The following is a 16,984-nucleotide window of genomic DNA, read 5'->3' on the forward strand; positions in this document are numbered from 1 at the left end:
AATTACTCAGACAGAAATTATCTGGTAGTAAGGTAGGCAGCGGCGATGAATTTAGAAGTCGAGACCAGGGTCCGCCCAATTTAGCCTGTCTGGTGCCGGCCTCCCCCGAGGAGTACTCCCCCAGACAGAGAGAGAAGACAACCAGTGAGTGGTCAATCCAGTATTGACATAGGATATCATTGACCACTACTAGTTGTACGTCTGCGAAGACCAGGTCCAAGGCATGACCTCTCCTGTGAGTAGCTGACCGGACCAGTTGTTGCAGCTGAATGTCGCTGAAAGCTTGACAATGTGTCGTAAACGCACTGTCCAGCGGGCCACCCGGCCACAGTTTGAAGTCCCCTAAGACCAGCAGCTTGGAGTGGGTATTAGAGAGGTCATATATCAGGTCGATGAAATCTGACAGGGAGGGTGCAGAGCCCGGCGGGCGATAGCACAAAACGCCCATGAACAGTGTTCTCTCAAGATCTTTAAAAGCCCATCAGCTCAAAGCCCGAAACCTCTTTAATTTTAAGTTGGACGAGACCCAGCGTTTCTCTATAAATGACGCCAATTCCACCACCCCTGTTCTTCACCCGAGGGGTGTGAATGATTTTAAAACCTGGGGGGCAGGCCAAGCCCAGTTCAACCAAGCAGTCCTCCCGAGTCCAGGTTTCAGTAAGGAACAAAGCATCGAGCCCCGAAGACTCGATGAGGAAAGCGATCTCTGTGTGGTGCTTGCAAAGCGACCGAACGTTAAGCAATCCACAAGAGTTAGGCTTAGATAAGACACTAGCCTTCTGATTTGGGGGCGCCTGGCTCGATCTGAGTTCAAGTAGTTCAGCCCGAGAATAGGCTAGGCGTGGAGAGTGCGGGGGGACAGAGGGAGCGGCCCTATGCGCGCTCGTTGCGCGAACGGGCGCAAACGGGCTTACCTCTGGCGCGCCTACGTCGCGCCTGCTGCGTGCGAGCGCTGTGCGCTTGCTCGTCCATCCTTTTATGATATTGGACCGAGCGGGAGTCCGCCTCCTGCGTCCCTTGCCCTAAGCAAGATGGCGCCCGAAGTGCTCCCAGCCTTCAACCCCACCCAAGATGGCGGTCGGACCCGCTAAGCTAGCTATATCCCGCCGAATCCGGGTGGAATCCAATTTACAGTGCGAGTGATCCTGACTGTTCCCCGGCCTAAAGAAACCGACACCTAAGGTAGGCAGCACAATTTAATAAGCTCTAGCAGCTCTATAGCGCGTTACCAGCAGCACAACGAAATTTAAGATAAAGCACACGATTAAAATGCAGCAACAGAAAGAGCGCGTAGATCAGAAATCTCCGGTCGGTGACATCATACCTCCCACACCAGTAACACTTTGGGAGTATGATTCCAAAATGTTTGACAACAAACATTATAGCATTCGTTGCATCCATTTTTGAGATGGTCATGTAATACACCTCTATATTAGTATATGGCTGCTTCACTGACAACCCGGGAGAATGGACTCTGTAGGCTGCAGGGGTGTCCTGCACTTGCAGGGGCACCCTTTCACTTAGAACCAAGCACCCTGCCCTCAGTATTGTAAAGGCCTGCTATGGGGTTACTTATACGTTTTAAGTGCAGTGACCCTTGCATATAGTCAAACTATATCTTTTGTAAGTGGCGCATGCACCAACTTACACAGGCAGCAATGGCAGTTATGTAGTTCTATTTTGAATGGTTTATCATGGGTGGCATAATACATGCTGCAGCCCATGGGAGACCTCTGGGATACCTGTGCCCTGGGTACATGAGTACCACATACAAGGGTACCCCAGTATGCAATCTAGGGTGTACCTAACTACATACACAACGGTTTTAGGAGAAATCTCGCTACTAGGGTCCTGATTAGCCGGATCCTAGTCATACTAGTCAAAAACCAGCTTAGCACCAGGAATAAAGTGGGGATACACATGCAGAAGGATCCCACCTTCCTACACACTGTACATTTTCAAACTTGATTCATTAGAATCAAGAGGTCTAAAAGTTGACACTGAATTGCATATCTTTATCTGACCTCTTTTTTTCTCATATGAATTAAGGGTTGTTCTTTGTGTATACATGTGCTAGTGTTAGAACTGGGATTTCTGGTTGGCTAAGGCTTACGCCAAAGCCAGGCAGAAACCACCGTTCTAGTCAGGGCAAGGGAGTCACACGTCAAGATAACCCCCTCTCACCCCATTGGTAGCTTGGCACGAGCAGACAGGCTAATCCCGGAGGCAATGTGTAAAGCATTTGCGCACGCACACACCAGCAACAACATCCTAGGCACACCACAAAAGGAACTCCACACAAGGTTATAGAAAAATAACGTTTGTATTGTCAAAACACATCAGATAGTAATCACACAATATACATTGTGCCAAGTGGCACGGGCAATATTCACACAGGATTATTTACTTCAGGACAGGACCACGGGGGCCACTGTCAGAATCAGCACTTAGTATAACTAGCAGTTAGAATAACTGTAACACCAAATAACAATTAAAGATCACAACCAGTAACCTCTGGTAACAGGTAGGTACACACTACGCAATACTAATAACCATAGGCCTAGATCACGCATGGATACATAACCTCTCTAGTATAACATACAAGGCAAAGCAGACTTCTAAGCATAAGCACCTTCAGAAGTATAAAACAAGCATAAAGGCAAAGCACATTACGCAGCAATCACATTCAGGCCTAACCAGTAAAAATACAGTAGGCAATCTCCTCACTAGTCTAAACACATTAGACTCTGCCTCCTAAGAATAAATCACATTTAGGGGCGTAACTCACAGTGAAGTAAAAGCTCACTAACATAAACCTACATAGGTAAAATAACCTCACAATCATAATAACATCACATTGTGCAAAAATTACATTAGGCAATTACCATTCTAAACATAGTAAAATCACATTGCGCAGAAATCACATTAGGCCTTGCGCCCTACCCACAAACCAGCCCCCTGGCCAACTGGTCATCTCAAGGAGGGCTCAAATGCCCTGTGTCCAGAATGTCAGGGCGCGCTGCCAAGCAGCGTCAGTCAGTGGTGCGCCACCGGCGAAACCTAAACTTTGCAGCTGCCCACTAATTGCAGGGCAGCTGAGAACAATCACAAGGGCGTAAACGCTGCAGCTGGCACTAAGTGCTGTGCAGCTGTGAGAGGCCAAGGTAGGGGCGATGGGAGTGCAAATCACTCCTGAGTTCACCAAGAACAGGTGCCCCTAAAAGAAAAGCCTAAACTGTGCAGCTGCCCACTAATTGCTGGGCAGCTGGGAATCAGCCAAAACTGCGACAGGGCCCTCACTGACCCTAGAAACCAAGCTGCACCCGCTGCTGGAGCCCCCTGGCTCTGAAAACAAATATGCACAGGTTGGAGCCATCTAGGCTCTAGGAATCACCTAATGAGCAACACTTGCCCCCTCTGGAGCCATCTAGGCTCTGGAAATGGTGGGGCTACACGTTGGAGCCACCTAGGCTCTAAAAGACTCACATGGCCCCTGGAGCACTGTGGAGCGCACGGGCCGCTTAAATAGCTTGCCCCATCATTGGAGTCCTCTCTCTGAATGCCCCTTTGGAACCTTGCAGGCTCGAGTATAAAAAATGTCCGGAATCGCTGGGGTCCCACTCGGGGGACTCAAAGAGGACAAATGCCCCCAATGTTGGCAGGGCCTCGACAGGCTCGACGTCACCAGTGCCCTCATACAAGCACCAACACTGTCCCCACACGGGGCCCGCACTCACCGGCTTCCGAAGCAGGATTCACTCACCGGCTTTTCGCCGCGCTTAGGGACAAGTGCTGGGGCAGCCCTCTCTTGAGCGGGGCTGCCCTGCAGATCAGCGCCAGCTCTGTCTCCCGCCGAGCCCTCACTCACCGGGGCTGACGGGGAACTCCTCCACTCGGGCGGCAGTGGTACTCTGCCTCTTCCCCCGCGCCCTCCTTCCAGGTCAGCAGGCAGTCCGGGGCTCTCCCTTGCACTCGGGCGCCCGGGGCAGGACACGGCAGGCTGCTTCCGGCTTCCCCAGCACAGGAGCGCCGGGTGGGCTCCCGTCCGCTTCCTGTTTGCATTCAGGGTCAGCCAATGGCAGCGCGGCAATTCTTTCTCTGGGGCCGCCAATGGCAGCGCATCCCTGGGGCTATGGAGGCGGGAACAGCAGCTCACAGGAGATCCCGGGGCCGGCCGCGGTAATTCCAGCACAACATGAGGGGTGGGCACCCTCAAAATCAATATTAAAGCGAGCTGGGCACTCGCTTAGGAGGCATAAAAATGGCACAAGGGCCCTGGCGGGTAGGGCACCTGCCAGGGGTACAAAAACCGGCAAATCAAGTGCCCCCTGGCGCTGAAGGAAGAATAAAGCGCTCCCAGCCGCTAGTGAAGAAATAAAGCGCTCCAAGGCGCTAGTGGCCCAAAAGACCAGCAACAAAGTCCCAGAAAAGAATAAAGCGCTCCCAGGAATTCCTCCAGCAAGTCAAGGCCTCCAGGGGCTGGGCGGGGCCCAGGGAGGCAAGCCTTCCCCTGGGCCCAAGCAGCAGCACGCCCCTGGCAGGATTCAAGTAGCAAAGCAAGAACATTTTGTAAGGGGACACAGCCCCTTTTGATACAGTCCAAACCTTTGTCTAAAGGTGCAGGGTGGGGGCAAAACCAGGCGCATGAGCTCAGCCTCCCCTCCCATTCACTAGTCAGGCTAGGGTCATCAGTCGCACCACAGGGGGCAGAGCCAGCATTGTGTGGGGAAAGCCCAGCCCTATTCAGGTCCCAGGTGTACTCCTCCCTCACATCACTCATGCTAATCTCACCATTTACCACCGGGGCAGACTCATCCAGACTCCTGGAGCCAGGCTCACCAGCCAGCTCCAGCCAATCATGTGCCAGCACACTCACTGCACATGCACTCCCATGTCTAGAAGTGGCACTTCCACACTAGACACATTCATGCCGCACACATCATTGCGCAGCATTCAATCTCACGAGTTTGCACATACCAAACTCGACCCTGCACTTCCCACACATCAGGAACTACCATGGTCGCACATATTCCCCATGCATTCCTATGAGAGGGTTTGTCACTCTCACCGCGCACACAGAGAGCGCACGCACTTTACACTGGACCACAGTGAAAAAGTGCGCAGAGACCTAAAATCACCAACACCAGGTTACAGAAACAGGCTAGGAAAAAGCAAAACGTTTTGGGGTGAACATACCAAAAAGGGCCGGGTCCAACAGCTAGTAATAAGTTTCTCTTTTGATTTTTGTTATTACAGGACCAGAGTAATGAAGCACACATGCCTAAGCCTGGTGTGAGGAGAGTAGGGCAGTATTGATGTAAACCTTGTGGGGTAAACTATTTTTTTAATTTCTTGAACTACTGCACTGCTAATGGGTAACCTATTGGACATTTATAACTCACTACTGTAATATATATTTTTTGATCAATGAGTTTTTAATTTGGTATTGTTTTCCTGAAATGTGTGCGCATGTGTTGAATACTGGAAAACATGGCGGTTTTAGAAAATGTTTATTGAATTCATGTAATTTGAGATAGTCGTTTGTACAAACATTTACAACCCACAGGGGCAGAATTGGGGTTTTATGTTTTTTGTTATTATTTCCATTTTTGAAAAATTGCTTACACATAATCCTTATACTGGTAGCAATGAAAAATGCTGAATTTGTTTATTTTTTAAAGATTGCCACTCAAAGGTGAGCCCACTGGGGTGGAACGAGTAGTGAGAATCTGCAAAGGAATATTTGAATAATACTTAATGTGAATCCTTAAGAACTATGGGCCTGATTTAGGTGGGACCATGACTGAGTGGGCTTTTTTTCTGCAGTCTTCCTGTATGCCTACCTGGCAGTCTGCCTGCCCAATTACGTTGCTAGATTTTAATGGGAGGAAAGAATGCCACAGTCCCACTGACTATGGGAGGACTTCGCGTCCTATCCTGATGGAGGGATGGGCTGCAGGCGGCAGCAGTAGGAGTCCAATCAGGATTCCCGCCATTGGTATTTGGATGTGGGCTGTCTCTAAGGAATTCAAAAGGGAATCCTGCCCACATCGAGTCGGCAGAAAGGGACAAAAAAGGGATAAAAGCTCATAACTTTTCAGGGTACAGGATTGGTGTTGTTCTTCTACCTTCTTCCAGGTCCCCCCATCCTGCTGAACCTTGACCACCCCTTTTTGAGGAAATTGAAGGTAGGTGTGCGTGGTGAATGCGGGTATAGATTGCATGGTGTGTGTGTGTTGGAGGGGTGCAAGGTAGTAAGAACACATAATGCAGACTACACATATCCTACAAAGACATATACACAGACACAACATATATATGTTTTATGTAAAGTATAATTTGTTACTTACCTGTCTCCCCATGGCCGTGGTTGCCCCCTGTAGGTACTCTCTCACCAGGATACCACTAACCCATCAGGAACATCGTATTTGGCTCGATGGTACCCTGCAAACAAGACGATGACGGCGAGACCTTCACCATCATAGGAGACCGCCTCCGCCTCTATCATGTATATATACATATAAATAAAGTGGGCAGAAGACCATCAATTTTGCAGAGCACTCTGTCCCACAGCAGGTGGCCAGTGGGCCGCAGGCTGGCAGTTGGACTACTAAGATTTAAATCAGGCCCTATGATTTAATGCACAAATATGTTAAAAATGTCCTAAAAGTGTATAAAGTGAATTGCTCCAGGCAAAATCCTTACTCTAAGAGAGATGGCGTGCTATGTAAAAATGGTCGCCATGTTCATGTGAAGTAGGATAGACACTATGGTCCTTTTTTTATTGTGTCTCTTTTGAAAATGAGACATGTTCAAATACTGAGGGCAGACTGATGCCTGTAACCGTGATCAAGATCCAGTCAGGACCGAAATGCGTTGGTAGCATTAGCTGATTGCACACAATCATCTAGGAGTGTCAGAGTCTTCTTCATTTATTTATTTTTTCTAGTTCCTCATATGTGTCAAAGGCAGTGGCCATAATCTAAGAATGGTCTGGTAGCGGCAGAAGACACAACCACATTGTTATGAGACTCTTCTTTTACATATCCTTTTTCAACTAGCGGTGTGAGGGGAATTCAGGGGTTTCCACCACTACCCTCAACAACTGTTGAAAAGTGTCTTAACCCTTGGACTTCTTCATTGTACAATTCCTAGTCTACAGGCCCCTCCCTTTGCTGTGCATGATTTTAGGTGACGTTTAAGAGAAAAGGTGCCCACATTGTTTTCCTTCCTACAGACCCTGATTGACAATCGAGCCTAGCAATATGTCTGGCGGAGGATTTCCAGTTTTCACAAGTAGGGTGTACTTCCAAAATCCATTTTATACAAATTTCTCTGTGGGCACTAACTACTTTCAAAAGATCAAATTTAAAGTCTTAATTGCAGCATTTAAAGCCTAGATTCAAATCAAAATCCCATACTATAGTGGCTTTGCCCCAATTTGGAAATCTCCAGGGACTCCTGTGTGTCTGCAAGACAGCTTAGCAAAACCACTTCTGGCTGAGGGTATTGTACGGTGGGGCCAGCTAGTCCAGCGAGGTGAAAACACTACAGGTAGTCCAAAACTCTGCCGCAAGGCTGGTACTCGGGCTCCCCAGGCACTCTTCCTCAGCTGAGGCACTCAATACACTCTACTGGCTACCAGTCCACAAAGGGATTCTATTCAAAATCCTGACCATTACCTACAAAGCCATGAGTGAATCTGATCCAGAATATCTGAGATCTAAAATCAAGCACTATAACACTAAACAAACTCTGCGGTCCACATCAGAGAACCTGCTAACTGTCCCCAAGTTCAAATGGAAAACCCAGGGCGAAAAAACCATGGTGGTACTGGGGACTAAAGCCTGGAACACCCTACCTACTCAGCTGAGGCATACTCACACGGAACTCACCTTCAGGAAACTCCTCAAAACATGGATCTTCACCACCCCAGACCACCTAGCGCTGTCACTAATCTAACTCATCCCTCGCACACTCTCCCTTTCTCTCTATTTAACATCACTATATAGCACCATATGCCTGTTTCTCTTTCTGTCTGCAAGAGTGCCAAGATGCTCCTTGGAGTGAACGTTTGCGCTATACAAAACCCCTCTTCATTCATTCATTCATGGGGCTCTCTATCGGGAAGCATGGAGCGAATGCCGTCTAGATTTAAATACTATCAAATATCAAACTAGTCTCGAACATAGTTAAATTTGAGAATGGAAAATAAAATTGAGGAAGAACTACAAAGTTCTCAAACATACAAGAAGGAGATATCCAAATTGTATTGGGCCCTGGTACAGGTGGAGAATGGCCCCCCAACTTTACCGTTGGAGATCTGGAAGCTGGACATTCCGGGCTGCAACATCTTACATCTATGGCAAGTATCCATGTCTACACTTTGGCCATCAGTGAAGGCTAAATCACTTAGGAGGAATCATTTATTAACATTATACAGGGTGTACTGGTCTCCTAGGAAGCTTTCAAAGATGGGTGGAGGTAAGAGGGATACTGTCCGAAGTGTGCACTGGAGAATGCAGATGATGAACATTTCTTCTGGCAGTGTTCAGCTATTCAGTCTTTCTGGCAAGAAGTCGGTGGAGTATTGACCAGAATCTTGGGGGTAACAATCAAGGTAAGCTTTGCATTAATTATTTTTGGGATTCTGGATGTGGAGGGGGTCCGTCTGGGGAATCCTGGGGCTCAGTTAACTTTTATCTTAATAGTGTTAGCACGCAGAGAAATTTGTATAAAATGGATTTTGGAAGCAGAGTCTTCTTTATTGATGAGGCATCTTGTTGGATTACTAAGCATGCTAGTGATCACACTGTTTCTGTGCACTAGCGATGGTCAGGAGCACGTTGTCACTAAGCATTGAGTGTCGGGGCTATATATATTATATTGCTAGTTATAGTTAGTACCAGATATCTATCAAAAAGCTGATTTTGACTTGCTTTTGATTTGCGAGTAACTATGACGTCATTTGACGAGTCTTCACTAAATTTTCAAAACTAATTTGATGCTCACTTCAGCTCCTGTCTTGAAAATGTTGGGGTGATTCATCAAGGGGGGAAGAGAAAAAGGGGGTTCCCAAAATGATTTTTCTCCAGGTTGATTTCCATAGGAAACTTTAGACATGGCTACAGCCCGAACTGCTGAATTACACCAAATTTGGCAGAAAGGTAGCTCTTGGTCCAGAAACCACTCTTTTTGTTAAGTCGTTTAAATCCATTCAGTAGTTCCTGAGAAATGTCAAGATTTCTTAGCCATACAACTGTGGTCGCGGTGGATCCACGCACCCTCCCAATCACGTCCTTGAGATCTGATTGGCTGCCAACATTTCAAACCATGAAGTACTTTTCTTCATTCTGACGTCCTAAAATTCAAATTAGCAGTACATCCCACTCTTGTTTAGTAGCTAAAGCTTAGAACTCCCGCCCACAGTCCATGTGTACTACAGTCAATCTCTTAGTCTCTGGGAAACTTTGAAAAAACTGGCAGTTCACTCAATAAGCCAGTCATTCTTTTGGTCTGGTCTTCCCGAGTCGCATGTTTGTACCATGATGCTCTAAGCAGTAGTTTGGCTCTTTCCAAAATTACAGAAAAAATAATAAATAAACCAATAAAGATAAAAAACTTGCCATACCGGTATATAAATTTACTTTATTATCCTTTAATTTAAATTAATACATGTTTTGGGTAATGGTTATTTCTTTATTTAATGATGATGATTATTGCATTTATTTGGGAAATGGCTATGGTAAGAATAAAGGTTAGGTTTAGGATCATAATTTAATTTAAAATAATGTAAATTTTTTAACAGTTGGGATTAGTGTTAGGATGATGATCATTAAGGATAACTACCCTACATATTCTCATTTAATTTAAAATAATTCACAGTTAAGCCTAGATTTACATTTTTTAGCATTTATTCTAATTACAGGCTTTGATTAGTATTCGGATGAGGGAAGCATAATTAATTTACATTTCAAAAAATGAACGGATAGGGTTAATGATAGGGTTAGGTAGAAACAGAACTTCTTTAAGATAATTTTTTTTTTTTCAAATGAATTGAACCATTTTATCATTCTAATATAATTAAGGCTCCCTGTTTTCCGTTTTTACTGATTTTTACAGATAAATACAGACAGAAAACATTAATTTTCCTGTCTGTATTTATTTTTAGATGTAGATAAAAACGGAAATTGGGTTGCTTTTTGAGTAATTCTAAATACTGTCTGTCATGACTGCCAGGCCAAAAGCTGTGTGAATTGATCGGTAAGGGGATTAAAAAAGAAAGGAGCTGTAAAAAAGCTTTAATACCAGTAGATATGCACAAGGTTGGTACTGAAATGTGCATATTTTTATAAATGTGCACTGATTTATCTTCTGCAGGTGTTCACAGCATTGAAACCTGGCAGGGGTTCAAGCATGAGTGCATATTTATCAGTTAAATAAATGTGGAAATATACACATTTCTGCTTATTACACCAAACCCGAAATAAATATGGATAAATACAGATAAAATTAACAAAAAAGAAATATGGATAAATATAGACGGAAATGTCAAAAATATAAATACCATAAAACTGGGAGCCCTAAATACAATTAATTAAGGGTTGATTTTAGTTTACGTATAAACATGGATGTGGTTGTACATAGATGTAGCAGCAGACCATCCTGCTGATGTTATAGGTGCTAATATTACCCAGCACAGAAGTACTTTACTTCCCAATGAAGTAAAGATGAGTTGACCCTGCACAGATTTAATTTTGAACTGATGAACTCTGTATGTCTTCGCCAGGGTGCTCACCAAACTACACTATTTAACCTGTTTAAATATTAACAACTTTGTTAAATATTAAAGAGGGGCATTGTTATTCTCAGTAGTTTTACTCTCTGGCTAATACAAATAAACACTTGTACATAGATAAACACATCTCAAAATCCCTAGGCTCTGGGTACTCAAAAATCCTTACTTTGTTTGCAGACGTCTGGTGTGTTTTATTGGTGTTCAGTGCCTAGAAGTTAGCTCCAAGACTGTGACACCATGCAAAGGCCTCAAGTTTGTTTAGGTAATTTTATTGCAAAACACACAGACCCACCAACAGCATATCAGACTCAGAACCTGATACTTATGTTTTCGGGCCTCTGGGACAATAAATCAGGGAGATTTTGTCATCTATAATCCACTAGTCCTTGTAGCTTCACCAGCTGTATTTATTTAAGATTTCCTATTCTAAACACTTTCATAAAATAGAATTTCTGACAACTCCAAAGAGCAATGACTGCACTCTTAAAAGTGTCCCAGGGGGGTTGTAATTTTACATTTCTAAACACAAAACCATTGTCTGGCAGAGTTGTGAGGTTTTTGTTATAAATCTTCAGTTTCCACTGATTTTGGTTACGACGTGCCTTGGCTCGCGTTCTTTTCCTAAAAGCTCGTGCAAGGTAATGTGCATCTGGCTGCAGACAAAAGCAACTAAACTAATATTTGAGAAGTGAGGTATTTCTTAGATTTGCCAGGCAAACTTGTTAACAAAAATATTGATGGCCTATATAGAGTGAAATTTAGCCAAACCAGTTAGGTCACTGTTAAACTCTCCGTCTCATCGCAGAACAATTGGGGCAAACTTCTGAAGAAGGAGATCTTTTTTCCACGGGGACAATGTTTTAGGGATTTGCCTTTCCCCTCTTACTCGTCAATCAATGTATTTTCTTTTTTCAGCACGGGTTGATTATATTACTTTTATGCATTAGCAATATCTTTACTTGTTTAGAATTGATTCTCTACTTCTGTCTAATAAAGGCTAAACAACTGCTAAAAAAGAACCACAGTGGTGCTGCCATGTGTCAAGTCAGTCACCCCATGGCTATTCTGGCTGGCAGGCCTAGCAGTGAAGCACCGATTGTGATTGGTTGAAAGGAACCTAATCAGATTGCTGAAACAAACGATGCCAAACCGAAATGTTGTCGGTCACTGGTGATAAATGTGCATGGATTTGTAATTCACAAACTTTTCATTGTACACCCGATATAAATTTCACTTGAAATGCTCATGCAAATGTTTGAGAATACAATAAAAACAAGCTTTTTGTGTAAAAGCAAGGTCACAAGTCTCAAGCAGGGGTGTTGCACAATGCACAAGGAAACAAATCTTGATCCATGTGTATCAACTCAAATGCTCCATACACGAGGAAGAGTTCTTCTGTCAGGAATAATTGTAAAAAATCAGTTAAATTGCTGATTTGTACTAGTTTGTTGAAGGTGTGGATAACATACCACTTATTCTATGACATACAAGTATGGGACGGGAAACACTGTTGATAATGTCCTGTTAATGTCCTGAAAATGTCCTGAAGGAAGATGGTCACCCTACGGAACGCACACCTTTCAGCACCACCTACTGAACTGCATAAAATCCTGGACCATAAATAAACGTTAGATGAAAACACAAATACACCATGGCAAAGTATGTGTTGTTTCCTTTAGTAAATTCAACAGTATCTCAAAACACAATCTTGGGCTTAATCTGCGGCCTATCTATAGCGAGCAAAAATTTGTATGGGAGGCTAGTACAGTCCAGTTACAGCTATTTTATAACAATCATATCTAAGAAGAGACTTTCCGGCTTGTTCAGAATCAGTAGAATCTGTTTTAGAAGCCCTCACAATGAAGTTAGATGATGATATTATCGGGGCTCAATGCAACAGATTCAGGTTAGATCACCTCATATTAATTTAGCATTTGTTTGGCAGTAGGAATCAATTGATTCCTCATCCATGAGGACCAATAGGCCAACATGTGCATCAAGTGGTACTCAGTCCCATTCAGAGATGCCATAGCCTACCCATTACGTTTTTTTTTGTTGAAAACTGAACTTTATTGATATAGTATGAAACAGCTGAATAAAGAACAGAAATAGAAAATTTGATCTGAACTGTATAGTCAACTTAAGGTAACAGTAAAGGAGGGAACAGAAAAACAAAGGAAGGAGGAGAAGGGAAAAGGGAAGGAAAGTAACATTCATGTAAAATTAATATCAGTGTAACCACTTATGTACTTAAAACCTACTGTATTACATAATAAAATAGAAGTGCACGGAAAGTACATAGTGTTGTTATAGAAAACAAATATATAAACAACTAAAATTAAATCATGGAGGTTACATCACTTCAACTCTGGACTTGTGCTAGATTAGCAGATACATCTAGAAAAGGAGTAAAAGGTGACCCTAGGTATTCTCGTTTCATTGCAAGGGAGATAGGATAGACATATGCTCTATCTAGCCTGTGGTTATAACAAACCCCATACTACTAGGCTTGATAAGAAATGTTAGTAGCATTCTCCCGGTTCTTGGTAATTTGTGGGAAAGCAATTGCGAGAAGTAGGTCTATGATATGGAAATTGATTGAAAATGATCCCCATTCATACCTAGGAATATATTAACAAGAGAGAAAGGGATTTGCGTGTGAAAGATATAATTGATTTGCTTCCAAACCCGTTTCAAAAAGGTGTGAACATGGGGGCAAAGAAATAGCATGTGATATAAATCAGCCAGGGAAGTATAACAGGACCAGCATGAGGGGGAAAGAGCAGGATTTATTTTATGTAGTGAAACAGGAGTCAATAAAAGTCTGTTATAAATCTAAAATAGAGTTTGCGTAAATGTAAATGTACATGTATTTATATAGCGCAAATCACCCCCGGCGGGGGGTCTTGGGGTTTTAGGACTCAAGACCCTGCCGAGCTGGGAATTGAACCCTGGTCCCGGGCTGACCTCTGCTTCCAGGTCTGCCTCCTCTAACCAGTGAGCCACACTTCTCCACCGCGTAGTATTAGCAGCCCTGGAAGACTTCCTTATCTTAATCCAAACCTTATTCCATATAGAAATAGAGAAAGACAGTTGGAGATCCGTTTTCCATGAGAGTTCCACCTCTGTTTTATCTCGAATAAGTGGGGGAGAGGATAAATGCTTATAAACTTCAGATGCAGATGGGGAAAGAGAAAAGATGGCAATGACGGTAGGAGGTGAAGATGATAATGCAGTACTAAGTGGCAAGTTATTGCAGGTTGATTGAATCGGTGAGACTAGGGATGCATATTCAGATGCATACGAAGCTGGTTAAGAAAATTGTACTTGAGCATTTGTAAAAGGTATACATGCATTATCCTGATCGGGCTGATGTACCTAGTGAAGTCCTTTCACATGCCAATCCTTCCAGAAAGATGGCTGGTAAGTAAAGGTTGGAGAATTTTGCAACTGTTGTAAAAAATGGGAAGAGAAAGTGACAAAGGACTGTGTGAAAAAGATAAAAATTATTGGAAGAGAAAGTATGGAGAACATTCGGTAATGCTGAATCTCTGTTGTCTTCTTGGAGTAGTGGTTAAGAAAGAACGTTGTATGGTAAGTTTTGGAAATTAACACCACCCATCTGTTTTGGCCATTTAAGTTAAGTAAAGACATACAAGGAAATGTTGATAGAATGGAATACATTAACTTAAAATATACTTTTGGAATATTTACGGACATATTAGAGGGATGAAAAATATTATATGAACCAACATCATTTTGATCATGTAAAAACAGCCCCACCAAAATAAGAAAACCATGAGGTTCCATCTGGACATGGCATCTTTCAAGAGTGTCTGTAACTCTTTTAAATTAGTTACCTTGGACTCTTGAATTGAAGATTTGAACCATAACCTGAAGAGACGTAGTCCACGGTAAAGCATATTCTATTTAGTGGGAGGATTTCATATTTGTCACTGTTTAATTTATAACCAGATACAGAGGCAAGGGACTAGACTTCAGAAGAAAAAGCTGGCAAAGAGATCTGTGGTTGAGATAAAAAGAGTAAAATATATCATCTGCATAGACAGAAACTTTCAATTGTTTAGTGTCGTATTTAAAGCCTTTGATCTGAGAGTTGGAGCGGATCTTAATTAAAAAGGGCTTGAGAGCAAGAGAAGATGTGAAAGAGGACAACCTTGCCTTACCCCCAGATATAAGGAAAAGGAAGAAGAGATAAGAGAGCATTAGCTAAAATGGATGAAACAGGAGAAGAGTATTATAAAGATATATAATTTATAAACTTGGGACCGAAAGCAAACCAGGACAAAGTGGAGAAAATAAATGACCACTCGAATCGGTCGAAGGCTTTCTCAGCATCCAAACATATGGCGGCTAAGGAATCTTTACATGATTTGGCCTTGGTAAGAACAATAAATAAAAGCCTAGTGTCATCTGAGAGCTGCCTATCCTGAATGCAACCAAATTGTTCTCAACCAATTAATCGGGGTAAAGATTTCTCGAAAGCGAAAAGCTATAATGTTTGCGAAACATTTATAGTGCAAATTAATTAAAGAAATGGAATACATTGTTTTACATAAAGTGTGATCTTTACCCTCCTTGGGAAGAAGGTATATCAAGGCTTCTTGAAAAGAACAGCTGGACTTTTTGGAAGATATAAAGAATTTAAATAATTGATGTAATTTAGGAATAAGAATTCGATAAAAATAAGAATAAAATTCAATAGTAAGAACGTCAGGACCTGGAGTTTTACCACGCTTAATAGAGTGAAATGCAGAAAAGATATCTAGTTCATGGATATCATCCTCTAATGCTGAAAATTCTAGCTCAAAATGAAGGTGGGTTAATAGAGGATAAGTATTGAAGTATAGTATCCTTATGCACCAAGGAATTTGAAGTATAAAAAATTAGAAAAAATTGGGTGAATTTGAATTGAATATCTTCATTTCTGTAAATTATGCGATTGTTAGAGGAAAGAATTGAGATAATTTTGGTGCGTTCTTTTTTAACTTTAAGATAGTTAACTAATAGCATTCCCACAATATTTTGACCCCCATAATATTTAGCTGAGCCTTTGAGCCAAACAGAGTTAGCATTTTCAGTAGAGAATTTGTTGAATTTCAATTTGGATCTGATTAGCTCATCCAGGCAGGATTGAGAATTAGTATGGAAAAAGGAAAGTTCCAGTTGCTTAATGCATGCTGAAAGTGATTGCATGGTGAGTAGAGAGGACTTCTTCTGCTGGGACACAAAGGAAATATTAAAATCTCTAGAGGCTGAGTTTCATTCTCAAGGAAGAAAGTGGTAATAAAGGTTTCAAATTGTTGGGTAAATTTGGAATCCAAGAGAAGCGAGTTGTTGAATCTCCATCTTAGTGTACCCTGAACAGGAGGAAGCAGATCTAAATCCAAACTAACAGGGGCATGATCAGAAATTAATATAGAACCAATGTCAGAGTGAATGATAAGTTGTGTAGGAGCTTTTGAAGTGAAAAAATAATCTAAGTGAGATTGTGAAGAATGTACTGGTGAAAAGAAAGAGTATTTTCAAAGTGTGGGAATGCATTGCCGTCAGGTATCTATTAGTGATCTTTGATTAATTGCAGAGGTAAATTGAGAGTGCATAGGGGAAGGGATGAATTTACTTTGAGAAATTTATTAGAGTCCATAACCAAATTACAATCTCCACCAACTATGATCTTGGAGGGACATCAGTTTAGATAATATTGAAGGCCAAAAAGTAACATCTAGGGCAGTAGGTGCCTACAGATTTAAAATGGTCAAGAGGACATTATTCAAAAATAAGGAAACAGAACCCCATCTACCCACATCATCAATATCATGTGTGAGAATTTGTAAGTCAAAGTGTTTATGACACAGAATGGCTACACCATTACGGTGACCTGTGCCTGGAGAGGCAAAAACATGACCAACCCATTGTCGTTGAAGTTTAGGAATCTCCTTTTCTAAAACATGAATGTCTTGTAATAAAAGCAATGTCACATTTCAAATTAGATAAGTGAGAGAGTACTCATTGACGCTTTATAGGAGAGCCCAAACCCTTAACATTCCATGAGACAACCTTCAAAACCATGTACGTTAATCAATAAAACACTATGGGGCATACGTATGTAATTTACATTTTGCGATTCTCAAATAGCGATTTTTAAGGAATCGCATTTGAGAA

Source organism: Lissotriton vulgaris, chromosome 3_1, assembly GCF_964263255.1.
Source record: "Lissotriton vulgaris chromosome 3_1, aLisVul1.2, whole genome shotgun sequence".
In the NCBI taxonomy this organism is placed as follows: domain Eukaryota; kingdom Metazoa; phylum Chordata; class Amphibia; order Caudata; family Salamandridae; genus Lissotriton; species Lissotriton vulgaris.